At 44.2% G+C, this 13,426-nt stretch overlaps 1 pseudogene; it reads right to left on the bottom strand.

Moving 5' to 3' along the window:
- Window positions 1–37: 37 nt before the first annotated feature.
- Window positions 38–13,426, bottom strand: part of LOC111954591 (utrophin-like) — a 241,603-nt pseudogene continuing 228,214 nt past the window's right edge.

Genomic DNA, 13,426 nt, shown 5'->3' with positions numbered 1-13,426 from the left:
TGTGTGTGTGTGTGTGTGTGTGTGTGTGTGTGTGTGTGTCGAACCGACCTGTGTTTTCCGTGAGGGCCCTTCGTTCCTGCATGCTGGGGGACGACACTCCATTCACCCTGGCGTCCATCTCCGGCTGAGAGAGAGGAAAAACGATGAATGATAGAGTTGTAAAGAGGACAAGGGAGGAGGGGAYAAAAACAGGAGGAGGGATTGAGGATCAAGTAAGACGAGAAGAGGCGGACAGAAGAATCGAGAGAAAAACAAGAACAAAGTCAGAAAGAAAAGTAAAAAAATAGGGAGGGAGAGAYACAAGGACAAGCATRATTACTAAAACATGGAGACCTCACTCTTCATTATTTATAGTGGCATACTTCACTTGTGAAGGCATCAAACAAAAACATTGCTCCGCATAGAAATCACCAGTCACATACAAGGAAATACCACACAGTGTGACARGATGGGGCTGGGATAAAATATGTCATCACGTGTAGTAATATTTACATGTCTATAGCCCTGTCCCAATTTMTGTCAAACACTGCCACTCCCTGTCTATGAGTTCAGCTAAATGTCTAAGGGTTTGGATTCTCGTTAGTTTAATTTGATGACTRTCAGTCATGAAAAAGTACAATTATTTCATGGGGAACTGGCTTAGAAACTTCTGAGAATCCATGTTGTTTACTTGGCTAAGGCATTTCAGTTACCATGAAAAAGCGAGAGAGAGAGACAGAATACCAATAAAAGGAATAAACAAAGTTAATACTGTAAGACAGCATACTCAACATGTTTTTAAGAATCCTCAAGCAAACTTGACAGTTCATCAATGCAGTAAAAGCATGAATGTATGACCACGCACGCACGCACACAGAACAGGGCACCTGATATCCACTGACATTTACTATCTAGTCCAATATGCCCCTTAGCTTTCCAGAGACAATCAAATTAGCCTGCCTGCCTATCCCATCCATCGCTCCTCTCCTCCCTCCCCGTCTGTACAATCTCTGGCTCGTCTCCTAACTCCTATTCAGTCCCCAGCTGTACTAAAGGTTAACGTGATGGAAATGTCTCCAGAMCATTTCACACAKCGTCTTTAGGGTTCACTGAAAAATAGCACTGACTACACAGAGCTCTCTAATAAAATCTGAAACATGCAGTACAAAATATCTTATTTTTTGTTTATCGTTTATTTCAATTGATTCGGATTTAAAGGCCTACATGGGTATTTTGGGTAATTTCCTACAGACGAAATCATGGATACATTTTTATGTCTCTGTGTGCAATTTGAAGGAAGTTGAAGGTAGCATATCATTAGCCTAGCGGAATTCCTGGAAGAATATGGGCATCTACTAGCCAGCTTCTCCTCTTCTTACTACTCCTAAACTGGGTGGTTGGTCATTTAAAGTCTTACAAAGCTATARATACATCATCATAACATTTGATAAATCATGTCGGACTTTGAGATATATTTTTTTTATACAGAGCCATATTTATTGGTCGCTGAGCAACACGTCGTTGGAGGTTCCGGACTGTGGCCCGTCGTTGGAGGTTCCGGACTGTGGCCCGTCGTTGGAGGTTCCGGACTGTGAAAACGTCGCCGGAGGTTCCGGACTGTGAAACGTCATCGGAAACTCTGGGCTGGGAACTGTCGCCGGAAGCTCTGGACTGGGTACTGTCGCCGGAAGCTCTGGACGGTACTGTCGCCGGAAGCTCTGGACTGGGGTACTGTCGCAAGAAGCTCTGGACTGGGTACTGTCGCCGGAAGCTCTGCGGAGCGGGTTGACTTGTCGCCGGAAAGCTCTGGACTGGAACTTCGCCGAAGCTTCTGTCTGGGAACTGTCGCCGGAAGCTCTGGACTGGGAACTGTCGCCGGAAGCTCTGGACTGGGAACTGTCGCCGGAAGCTCTGGACTGTGAAAGCGCACTGGAAGCCTTGTGCATGGTGCCGGAACTGGTGGTACCGGGCTGAGGGCACGCACCCCAGGGCGAGTGCGGGGGAAGAGGCACAGGCCGTACTGGACTGTGGAAGCGCACTGGAGGTCTGATGCGTGGTGCCGGCACTGGTGGTACCGGGCTGGGGACATGCATCTCAGGGCGAGTGCGGAGAGGAGGCACAGGACGTACTGGACTGTGGAGGCGCACTGGAGATCTGGAGCGTAGAGCTGGCACAATGCGTCCTGGCTGGATGCTCACTTGAGCCCGGCAAGTGCGAAGAGCTGGAATAGAGCGCACCYGGCTATGAATGCGAACTGGAGACACCGTGCGCATCACTGCGTAACACGGTGTCTGACCAGTCACACGCTCCCCACGGTAAGCACGAGGAGTTGGCTCAGGTCTCCAACCTGACTCAGCCAATCTCCCCGTGTATCCCCCCAACATTTTTTMGGGGGAGCTGCCTCTTGGGSTTCCGTGCTAGCCGTGTCCCCTCGTATCGTCGCCGTTCCTCCTGCGCTATCTCCACCTGRTTCKATGGTAGGCGATCCTCTCCTGKCAATATTTCCTCCCACGTCCAGGATCCTTTACCGTCCAAAATCTCGTCCCATGTCCATAATGTCTGCTCCTGCTGAACACGCTGCTTGGTCCTTTTATGGTGGGTTCTTCTGTCACGTTCGTTATATGAATCGGACCAAGGCGCAGCGTTGTATGCTTACATTCTATATTTATAAAAAGAATGAACACTGAACAAACAACAAAATGAACCGTGAAGCTAATATTAATAGTGCAGACAGGCAACTAAACATAGAACAAGAACCCACGAACACAAAAGGGAAAATGGCTACCTAAATATGATCCACAATCAGAGACAACGATAAACAGCTGCCTCTGATTGGGAACAATATCAGGCCACCATAGACATACAAATACCTAGACCTACAAAACCCCTAGAACTACAAAAACCCTAGACAATACAAAAACTAGCATACCCACCCTCGTCACACCTTGACCTAACCAAAATATAAAGAAAACATAGATATCTAAAGGTCAGAGCGTGACATGCCTTCATGTGTAGTTTGTGCAATTCGTCGCAAATATCCCTCACCGACAGGAGTCTACATGGGATTAAGGAGGCAGAGGATGTAATGGGTCTGTTGTAATTATACTCTTATGATTCAGCTTATCAGCCAGACATTGCCTYACCAATTTTATCAAATCAACCTATTTTGTTACTATCTACTACAAGTGATTCATTACAGTATGCCACATGAGAGTGTTGTGTATGAAATACAGTATAGCAGTCAGATCAATGTATCAGCAACATTTTAATACTAAAGATACATTGGTAAAAGCCAACAAAACATAGTGTAGACCAGGGATGGGCAACTGGCAGCCCGCATGGTTAATCCCCCCCCCCCCCACACAAATGTAATAATCAAAAATGTGGAACTCAGTCGGTGTCTCAACTGTTGAGCGTTGAAAATAGTAGAATACTCAATTTGCATTTTCAAAATGTGGTTGTGCATCAGCAGTTTATTTCGTTATGTCAGTCACTGACTGTCACTCAATTAACTCATGTCACCCATAACATTTTTAAGATTGGCAAGTTTGTCTCGCTAGCTATCTAACTTGTAGTAATCATGGTCAAATTACCGACTGTTGGGCCACCATTTATTTTTGTCACTCTCACTCAGATATCACATTTAAAACTTATTTCACATTTAAAAGTATTTCTCTCCACACTTTGGTAAAATGAGTAGAATTTCATTTCACAAATTTGCTGTAAAACTGCATTTTGTCTCTGCCCCTTGGAAAAATGAATAGAATTTCTCAGCTGTCAAGAGGGGGGCCGCTAAAATGTTTTGCTCGCAAGGTGAGGGTGCACCCAAAAGGCTAGGGCCAGCTCTGACTGGGTATGGATGTTGGATGTTGGGTATGGACTGGGTATGGGTATGGGTATGGACTGGGTATGGATGTTGGTACGCAGACCCTGTGAGCCAATGCGGGCCCTCATGAGGAATTCAGATCTTCTTTGGCCCCCACCCCTATCAAAGCTGCCCTGTTAGACAGTAGCCTGTGGAATGGCAGACCAATCAGGACTAATTTCTCAGCATGACCAGCCCCACCAATGTCTTAGCCAATCGAGTGTAGTCAGGAAGAATCCTTTGTTACTCCGTAATTATTATGACTTATTCATATTTACAGTTCACCTATGAGTTTGTTATTAAGGCACCAGAAGGTTCACCAAAATGAATACATTTTCAAATGTTTCCTGTCAATTAGGAACATCCATCTTATGCCTCACTTCAGAGATCCAGACACATTTGGTTAGCCATAAACTGACAATGATGAGCTGAAAAGATGAATAAACATTTATTCTGTAAGGGGTGCATACTGGCGGCAGAGAAGTCAGGCGCAGGAGAGCAAAAACTGTGTTACAACGGCGCAGTTTAATAATAAAAATCACAGTAAACAGAACAATCAATACGATGGGTACAAAACCCGTCGCACACCAGAAATAACGTGCACAAGCACTTACAATAAACAATTCCGAACAAGGACATGGGGGGGAACAGAGGGTTAAATGAACAACATGTAATGATGGAATTGAAACCAGGTGTGTGGGAAGACAAGACAAAACAAATGGAAAATGAAAAATGGATCAATGATGGCTAGAAAACCGGCGACGCCGACCGCCGCCCGAACAAGGAGAGGAACCAACTTCGACGGAAGTCGTGACYTATTCTGTGAATGTCAGAGAACTACAGAAGGCGCATTTTTTTTATAAATCTCATTTGAACGACTTAGTATATCTTTTGAATGACTTATAATCTCGTTCAAACAACGTAGTACAGTTAAAGAAAAATAATGTTCATTGTGGCTGAGTCAGGATCTGGATATCTGAGGACTCTGTGTATGCATGGATGTGTCTATGCTTGGATGTTCATGTTTGTGTAAGATGCCGGGCTGTGGTGTGTGTGTGTGCATGGGTGTGAGTGTGTGTTTTGTGAGTGTGTGTCTTGCAAGGTTTAAATGAGCCCCTGATCCCCTAAAAATCAGCCGAGTCATCTCCCCCAGGCTGAGGTTACTTAATATTTTGCCTCTCTGCTTTCAGCTCCAGGGCCGTGAGTCAATACCTACCTGCCTGCCGTTTATCTGCTCTGATTGACTCTGTTTGGTTGGGGAGCTTTTATTTCTGCACACCTAAAAACTCATCCTAATTTACTGAGCATCAGGCGAGGCATTCACAGAGGAAAGAAGGATTGGATACTGGAAAGGGAGGGATTATGAGGCTGGTTGCAATATAATCAGATCCTAACTTTATAGGAATGAGTTATAAAACAAACAAGGACACTTTCTAGGCTAAGAAGGATGTTTTGTTGTTGTTGCATGATCAGTGCAATAGAAGTAATGCCACAGCTGGAACGTGCATGTTTGTCTCTGTGTGTGTGTGGTATCAACACACAAATTGCACTAACAAGCTGTCTGAGTTGGTGTGTGTTCGTGGGTGCGTATACTGTATGTGTCCCTCTATGTGTTCCCCACCTGGTGCAGTAGCTGTCTGAGCCGGTGGAGCTGGGACTCCAGCTGTTTGTTGTGCTCCTCCAGTACGTGCATGCGGGCCTCCAGACGGCCCTTGTGCTGCCGGAGCAGTTTGGCCTCAGCCAGCAGGTCAGCCTCGTCAGGACCCCTGGGGTGAGATGACCCCTCAGGGTCCCAGAGCCCCACAGAACCAGGCCCCCGCTGACCCCCGTGCTGCTCCTTCAGCTGCTCATACTCCCTCTGCAGGGTCCTTGGGGAGACACACAYAGATAGGCTTAGGAAGATGCAGAAGTCCGACACACTGCACATGCAGACGCACACACACGTGCAGACACACGAGCACACACACACAGTCACCACACAATCGTGCCCACACATACTGTATGACGAGCCCAATAGTACTACTAGAATCTCCCTCTACCCCTTCTCTGTCTCAGTGAAATCTTATCTAAAGCCACTGTACAAAGAGGTCCTGGCCCTGTTTTTATCTGTGTGTATAGAGCCGTAGGCTCCAGACTGACTGTATTAATTTAGCTGGCYTTTATAGCCTGGCTCATAAAGCCGACTGTGAGCAGAGCTAAATCACAGACATAGCCACTGCCTCAYACAGAGAGAAAGACACAGCAGCTCCAAATACAATAGAATGCAGTCATCGCTGACCTTACACTACCTCAATTCACTATTCAAAGAGGGGGAGAGAGAGAGAGAGAGCTGACTGAGACAGCCTGAGGTGGCAGTGTGTATGTGTATGTGTGAAAGTTTGTCTAGGGTAAAGAGAGAGCGAGAAGAGATGAGGAACTATGAGAAGAAGACACTGGGCATCACTTTTGGTAAGACGACCTATCCTGTACCACTGCTCGTCCTCCAGACGCTGGATGATTCGCTCCAGCTCTCCCCGCTCCTCTCTCTCCACGGCCTGTAGGATCTGGGCGGGGCTCTGGGGCTGGCTGCAGGGAGACACCTCCCCCCCTAGGGTCTGGCAGTACTGCAGGATCAGAGCATGCTCATCATCCCTATGGGAGACAGAAGGGAAACGAATCGATACTAATTAACTGCATGACTTTTACGGGTTATGTCTTGACTTTTGATTTGAAATGTGTCTGTATGTCCTGTATGTTGGATATAATGTTTCCATGTTTATATATTCGCCTGGCCGGGAACTGCACATGTAAATGAGCTGTTAGCTAAACCTGGTACAACACATCACTTCTCACATCTGAGACTTRTGTTTTGATGTACGTTGTCGCTGCTCAATTAAACATAATAAATAAATACAGTGCTTATTGTCATTCTATAAGAGTTTCATTATATTAGATGCATTGTGTGACAGTGTGCTCCCACCTCGAACTAAGTTTAAGTTCAAAGAGCTTTGTTTCTCTAAATAGTCTTTGGTAGTTCCATTACATGGGCTCAGTGGTTTTGACTTTAGCTTTGGCTAGCTGTTATAGGACTGTACTGTATGCCTGGGAGCTAGATCCTCTCTGCAACACAGATGTGTCAATCTCCACCATCAGATAAACGCATAAGAACGATAGAAAGGAGGGAGAGAGAAGGGGAGTAGGAGAAAGGAGACAGACAGGGAGAAAGAGTGCTTTCCTACACAACAGCGAGAGGAACTACCCCTCCCTACCTTCAGGCTATGCTCAAACCCAACTCCCGCTCAGTCCCTCTCAGCTAATTTACTTTAAAATATAGTTTGTATGTGATATGTGGTTGTCCCACCTAGCTATCTTAAGATGAACGCACTAACTGTAAATCGCTCTGGATAAGAGRGTCTGCTCAATTACTAAAATGTAAAAATGTAACGAGAATGAAGTATGGGTCCACGTTTTTCTGTGTCATATTTGAATGATCTGAGATGCGGTAGCAGGTCTTCCTAAGCCACAGCTGTCACTTTCACTCAAACACCCACACACCCACACACCCACACACACACACACACAGGCCCAGGGATTGCAGGGATTAAACCACGACAAACCATCACACATTGCATATAGACTTATTTTTCTACTGTATTATTGACTGTATGTTTGTTTTACTCCAAGTGTAACTCTGTGTTGWTGTATGTGTCGAACTGCTTTCGCAATTGTAAATGAGAACTTGTTCTCAACTTGCCTACCTAGTAAAATAAAGGTGAAATAAATWAATMAAATAAAATGCATGGAGGGGTAGGATGATTCAGCCACCTGTCCATTAACAAAAAACATCTGTAATGACTGTTATTGTCAGTCTATGGCAAGGTCAGGGCCATGGCTTGGCGCATGTACCGCTAACTGTGTTGTTAGCATGGCTAGGCTAAGCAAACACCATCTGGCTAACACAGCGCCAAACTCCTAATGTACAGCACCCAGGAGCCACATTACAGAACCCAGACACAGAATTCCATAAAGTCCCAAGTAGTCAGGTCCTCATTAACATTGCATGCATATTCAGAGCGTTTAGTAAATGAATGAACAAAGAATGCTTTGCTGCACAGGTAATTGCGGTTCTATTGTGTTCACAAGAAGGTGGACTCCTAATGGATTCATGGCCAAATATGGCTAAAAGGCACTGATGACAGGATATAATATTGGAAAGTTAAACAAGATGGGTAGGGAACTTGTTTGTCTGGCCTTTATTAATGACCAAAATTGTCCCTAAAAATTGGCATAAATAAAATAAATATGTATCAGTTTTACTTTAGGACCAAAATGCTGACCGCCTCGCGATGCAGGTTGCAAAAAAGTGGGGAAGAGATTTTCGATGTGCCGATTCCGTGGCACAAAACATCTTCCATCCAAGATGGCGTAACAGTGCAGACGTGTTTGTCATTGTCCCGTGTAAATGTAGTTTTTTTCCTCGTCTTTTTTTGTACATATTTCAATATCTTTTTCCATTTTTAAATTAAATATACCTTCCGGCAACCCGCCTCACCCAATGTGATACGGATCTGCTGTTTTTAGACATAGCTAGAACCTCCATCAGCAGCTAGCCATCAGATGCTAAACAGCTAATTAGCTACTAGCTATTTAGTCATTGTTAGACAATGCTAGCAGGCCTTTACCTTTAGCTGAGCCGCTTTTAGCCTGGATAATACCCGCCAGTCTGCACAGCGCGATATCAACCCTGAGCATACCGGACTGCTTTTCTCCACTACATCACCAGATTCCTGCCGTAAGCTCTGGACCATTACTCCAGATCATCGCAGCTAGCTAGCTGCTACCGAGTGGCCAGCCCTGAAGCTAGCCTTGAGCCAGGCCCATCTKCTGGCCTGCTCAGTGGACCCTATGATCACTCGGCTACACAGCTGATACCTCCCGGACTCTTCACTAACACGACTAGAAGCCACTACATCACCGGATTCTRGCCGTAAGCTCTGGACTTTTGCATCGGATCATCGCAGCGAGCTAGCTGCTACCGAGTGGCTATAGTGGCTAACACACTTGTCCCGAAGCTAGCACCAGTTACTCAAGCTACAATACCTCTTTTGCCAATTGGCCTGGACCCTTTATCTACACAGAGCCCCGCCGATCTATCACGACTGTTCTGCCGACGTAATTCCGTCCGTTGTGCCCTCAACCGYTCTTTGCCGGACGTTGGTGAAGATGCTTCTGCTAYCCCCGGCCTGCTATCTTTATGAACGCTGTGTCTCCCGCTTTCTAGCGTTGTAACGACTACCTGACGGCTTCCCTGTTTTATCTATTGCTGTTCACTGGCTACATAGCTGATGCCTGCTGGACTGTTCATTAATCACGGTACTCCATTTTATTTTGTTTATCTGTCAGCCCCAGCTTCGAACTCAGGCCCTGTGAGTAGTTAACTAACCCTCTCTGCCAATTCATCACCATTTTACCTGTTGTTGTTGTCTTAGCTGATTAGCTGTTGTTGTCTTACCCGTTGTTGTCTTAGCTAGCTCTCCCAATCAACACCTGTGATTGCTTTATGCCTCGCWTTATGTCTCTCTCTAAAGTCAAAATGCCTTGTATACTGTTGTTTAGGGTAGTTATCAATGTCCTAGCCCCAATCAAAATGCCCCYGATACCTCTTATGTRCCACACATGCGGTGACCTCACCTAGCAWAACTATTTCCTCCAGAGAAGCAACCTCTCTCATCATCACTCAATGCCTTGGTTTACCTCCAGTGTACCCACACCCTACAAATACCCCTGTCTTTATATTATGCCCTAAATCTATTCTACCGCGCCCAAAAATCTGCTCCTTTTATTGATCGCACTAGACGACCAGTTTTGGTCGCACTAGACGACCAGTTTTGATAGCCTTTAGCCGTACCCTCATCCTACTCCTCCTCTGTTCCTCGGGTGATGTGGAGGTTAACCCAGGCCCTCTGTGTGCCCAGGCACTCTAATTTGTTGAGTTCTGTAACCACAAAAGCCTTGGTTTCATGRATGTTCACATCAGAAGCCTCCTCCCTAAGTTTGTTTTACTCACTGCTTTAGCACACTCCGCCAAACCTGATGTCCTTGCCYTGTCTTAATCCTGGCTTAGGAAGGCCACCAAAAATTCTGAGATTTCCATCCCCAACTACAACATTTTCCGTCAAGATAGAACTGCCAAAGGGGGAGGAGTTGCAATCTACTGCAGAGATAGCCTGCAGAGTTCTGTCATTCTATCCAGGTCTATGCCCAAACAGTTTGGGCTTCTAATTYAAAAATMAATCTCTCCAGAGATAAGTCTCTCACTGTTGCCACCTGTTATACACCCCGCTCAGCTKCCTGCTGTGCCCTGGACACCATATGTGAATTGACTGCCACCCATCTATCTTCAGAGTTCCTTCTGCTAGGTGACCTAAACTGGGATGTGCTTAACACCCCGGCCATCCTACAATCTAAGCAAGATGCCCTCAATCTTACACAAATTATCAAGGAACCCACCAGGTACAACCCTAAATCTGTAAATATGGGCACCCTCATAGATATTATCCTTACCAACTTGCCCTCCAAATACACCTCTGCTGTTTTCAATCAGGATCTCAGCATTCACTGCCTCATCGCCTGCATCCGTTATGAGTCTGCGATCAAACAATGACTCCAACCTAAGTGTATGTAAACTTCCGACTTCAACTGTATATTAGTTATACAACCATCTAATTTCTGCAGATTTTGCTATGAAGAGACAATCATTAGATCACTTATTTTTGTATTGGCCCTATGTAACTTGGTTCTGGTCACAGATTCAGGAATTCATCTAAAATGAATCGTACAAATAGCACGGTTGGGAGATTTGSGAAACCACAGTCAATCAACCAACAATATAATAATACTTTCAGTAAAAAATACTTGTCTTTAACTTAAAATCTGTAGATACTATGTGATTAGACAGGTTCAGAACGTATGTGCAACATAACAGCAGAGTTTTTATATAGCACATGGAAATCATAAGAGGGTGGTTTACGGAAATAGGTGTAGACGGACTGAGAGTAGATGAGGTGTGGGTTTAAWAGCTCATGTGCTATARATTAGTTATGACTGAAAACACGATGTATAATGTACTATCTAGATATAATGTTTTTCAAAATATCAAATTACTTTCATCTTGTAACTACTGTATTAATTATTGCTGTAATTTTTWAAAACAAAATATATGTAAAATGTGTGTAAAATGTACATGTTTGAAAAAAAATAAAAATAAAGATGATTTTTGTCCTCTGAAAATGTTTTTTTTTTCAATTAATAAATAAAGTTAAACAAGATCCAAGAAATGTTACTGAATACCGTAGCCATACATGTATTCAGGTTCTCCATGATATTCAGTACCAGAGGAAGTGAGTCCAACTTGTCAGTCAGTGCAACCAATGACTGTCTGCCTCAAGGCTAAGGGCTGTGATGTGTAGGAATGGAATGAGCTATGATGGTATAAATGTACTATGAAGCTATGAAGGTATGGAATTCTATTCTTCCCCTCTCTGTACGGTGTGATTGATGCTTCCATTAGTGCTCACTCCACTGCATAGTAGAGCTTCACATGTGAACGTACGCACCCATGCACCCATGAACGCACACAGACACACTCTCACACACACACGCCTAACATACTCCACTCTCATCTCAAAGACAGTTATCTATCAAACTTCCTTCCGTTACAGAATCAGTGCCATGCCTGAAATCAATGAGACATAGATAATGACATAAGAGCTAGGCGGAGAATGGAGCTAAATCTCTCCAGGACATGTTTACAAGCAACACATCTAGCCAATATATACAGTTGAAGTCGGAGGTTTACATACACCTCAGSCAAATACATTTAAATTCAGTTTWTCACAATTCCTGACATTTCATCCTAGTAAAAATTCCCTGTCTTAGGTCAGTTAGGATCACCACTTTATTTTAAGAATGTGAAATGTCAGAATAATAGTAGAGAGATGGATTTATTTCAGCTTTTATTTCTTTCAGTACATCTCATGTGGGTCAAAAGTTGACATACACTCAATTAGATTTGGTAGCATTGCCTATAAATTGTTTAACTTGGGTCAAACATTTCAGTAGCCTTCCACAAGCTTTACACAATAAGTTGGGTAATTTTGGCCCATTCCTCCTGACAGAGCTAGTGTAACTGAGTCAGGTTTGTAGGCCTCCTTGCTCGCAGACGCTTTTTCAGTTCAGCCCACAAATTTTGATGGGAATGAGGTCAGGGCTTTGGGATGGCCACTCCAATACCTTGACTTGTCCTTAAGCCATTTTGTCACAATTTTGGAAGTATGCTTGGGGTCATTGTTCATTTGGAAGACCCATTTGCGACCAAGCTTTAACTTCCTGACTGATGTCTTGAGATGTTGCTTCAATATATCCACATAATTTTCCTACCTCATGATGCCATCTATTTTGTGAAGTGCACCAGTCCCTCCTGCAGCAAAGCACCCCCACAACATGATGCTGCCACCTCCGTGCTTCATGTGGGATGGTGTTCTTCGGCTTACAAGCCTCCCCCTTTTTCATCCAAACATAACGATGGTCATTATGGCCAAACAATTCTATTTTTTTTCAAGACCAGAGAACATTTCTCCAAAAAGTACGATCTTTGTCCCCATGTGCAGTTGCAAACCGTAGTCTGGCTTTTTATGGTGGTTTTGGAGCAGTGGCTTCTTCCTTGCTGAGCGCCTTTCAGGTTATGTCGTATATAGGACTCTTTTACTGGATATAGATACTTTTGTACCTGTTTCCTCCAGCATCTTCACAAGTCATTTGCTGTTGTTCTGGGATTGATTTGCACTTTTCGCACCAAAGTACGTTCATCTCTAGGAGACAGAACGCGTCTCCTTCCTGAGCGATGACGCTGTGTGGCCATTGTGTTTATACTTGCGTGCTATTGTTTTTACAGATGAACGTTACCTTCAGGCGTTTGAAATTGCTCCCAAGGATGAACCAACTTGTGGAGTCTACAATTTTTTTGCTGTCTTGGCAGAATTTTTATTTCCCATGATGTCAAGCAAAAGGCACTGAGTTTGAAGGTAGGCCTTGAAATACATCCACAGGTACACCTCCAATTGACCCAAATTATCAATTAGCCTATCAGAAGCTTTGAGCCATACATTATTTTCTGGAATTTTCCAAGCTGTTTAAAGGACAGTCAACCAGTATGTATCAGTATGTAAACTTCTGACCCACTGGAATTGCGATACAGTGAATGATACAGTGAAATAATCCTATCTGATCAAACAATTGTTGAGTGGTTGAAAAGTTTAATGACTGCCAACCTAAGTGTATGAAACTTTCCGACTTCAACTGTATATATATATATGATATGTAAGGGAATATGGAACGGGAAGGAGAGCTGTGTGAGAAGATGCTCATTTAGGCCAGGTGAAACCTTGACCGCACTGTGAGTCACACAATTAAATAGTAAGAGAGCAGAGAGAAGAGAACAAGGGAGAGAGAGAGAAGAGAGAGAGAGGAGAGAAGAGAGAGAGAGAGAGAGAGAGAAAGAGGAGAGAGAGAGAGAATGGAGGAGAGATGAGAGAGAGAGAGAGA

This window comes from Salvelinus sp. IW2-2015, linkage group LG28 (assembly GCF_002910315.2).
Source record: "Salvelinus sp. IW2-2015 linkage group LG28, ASM291031v2, whole genome shotgun sequence".
Taxonomy (NCBI): Eukaryota; Metazoa; Chordata; class Actinopteri; order Salmoniformes; family Salmonidae; genus Salvelinus; species Salvelinus sp. IW2-2015.
This window is presented reverse-complemented; position numbering and strand designations above follow the sequence as displayed.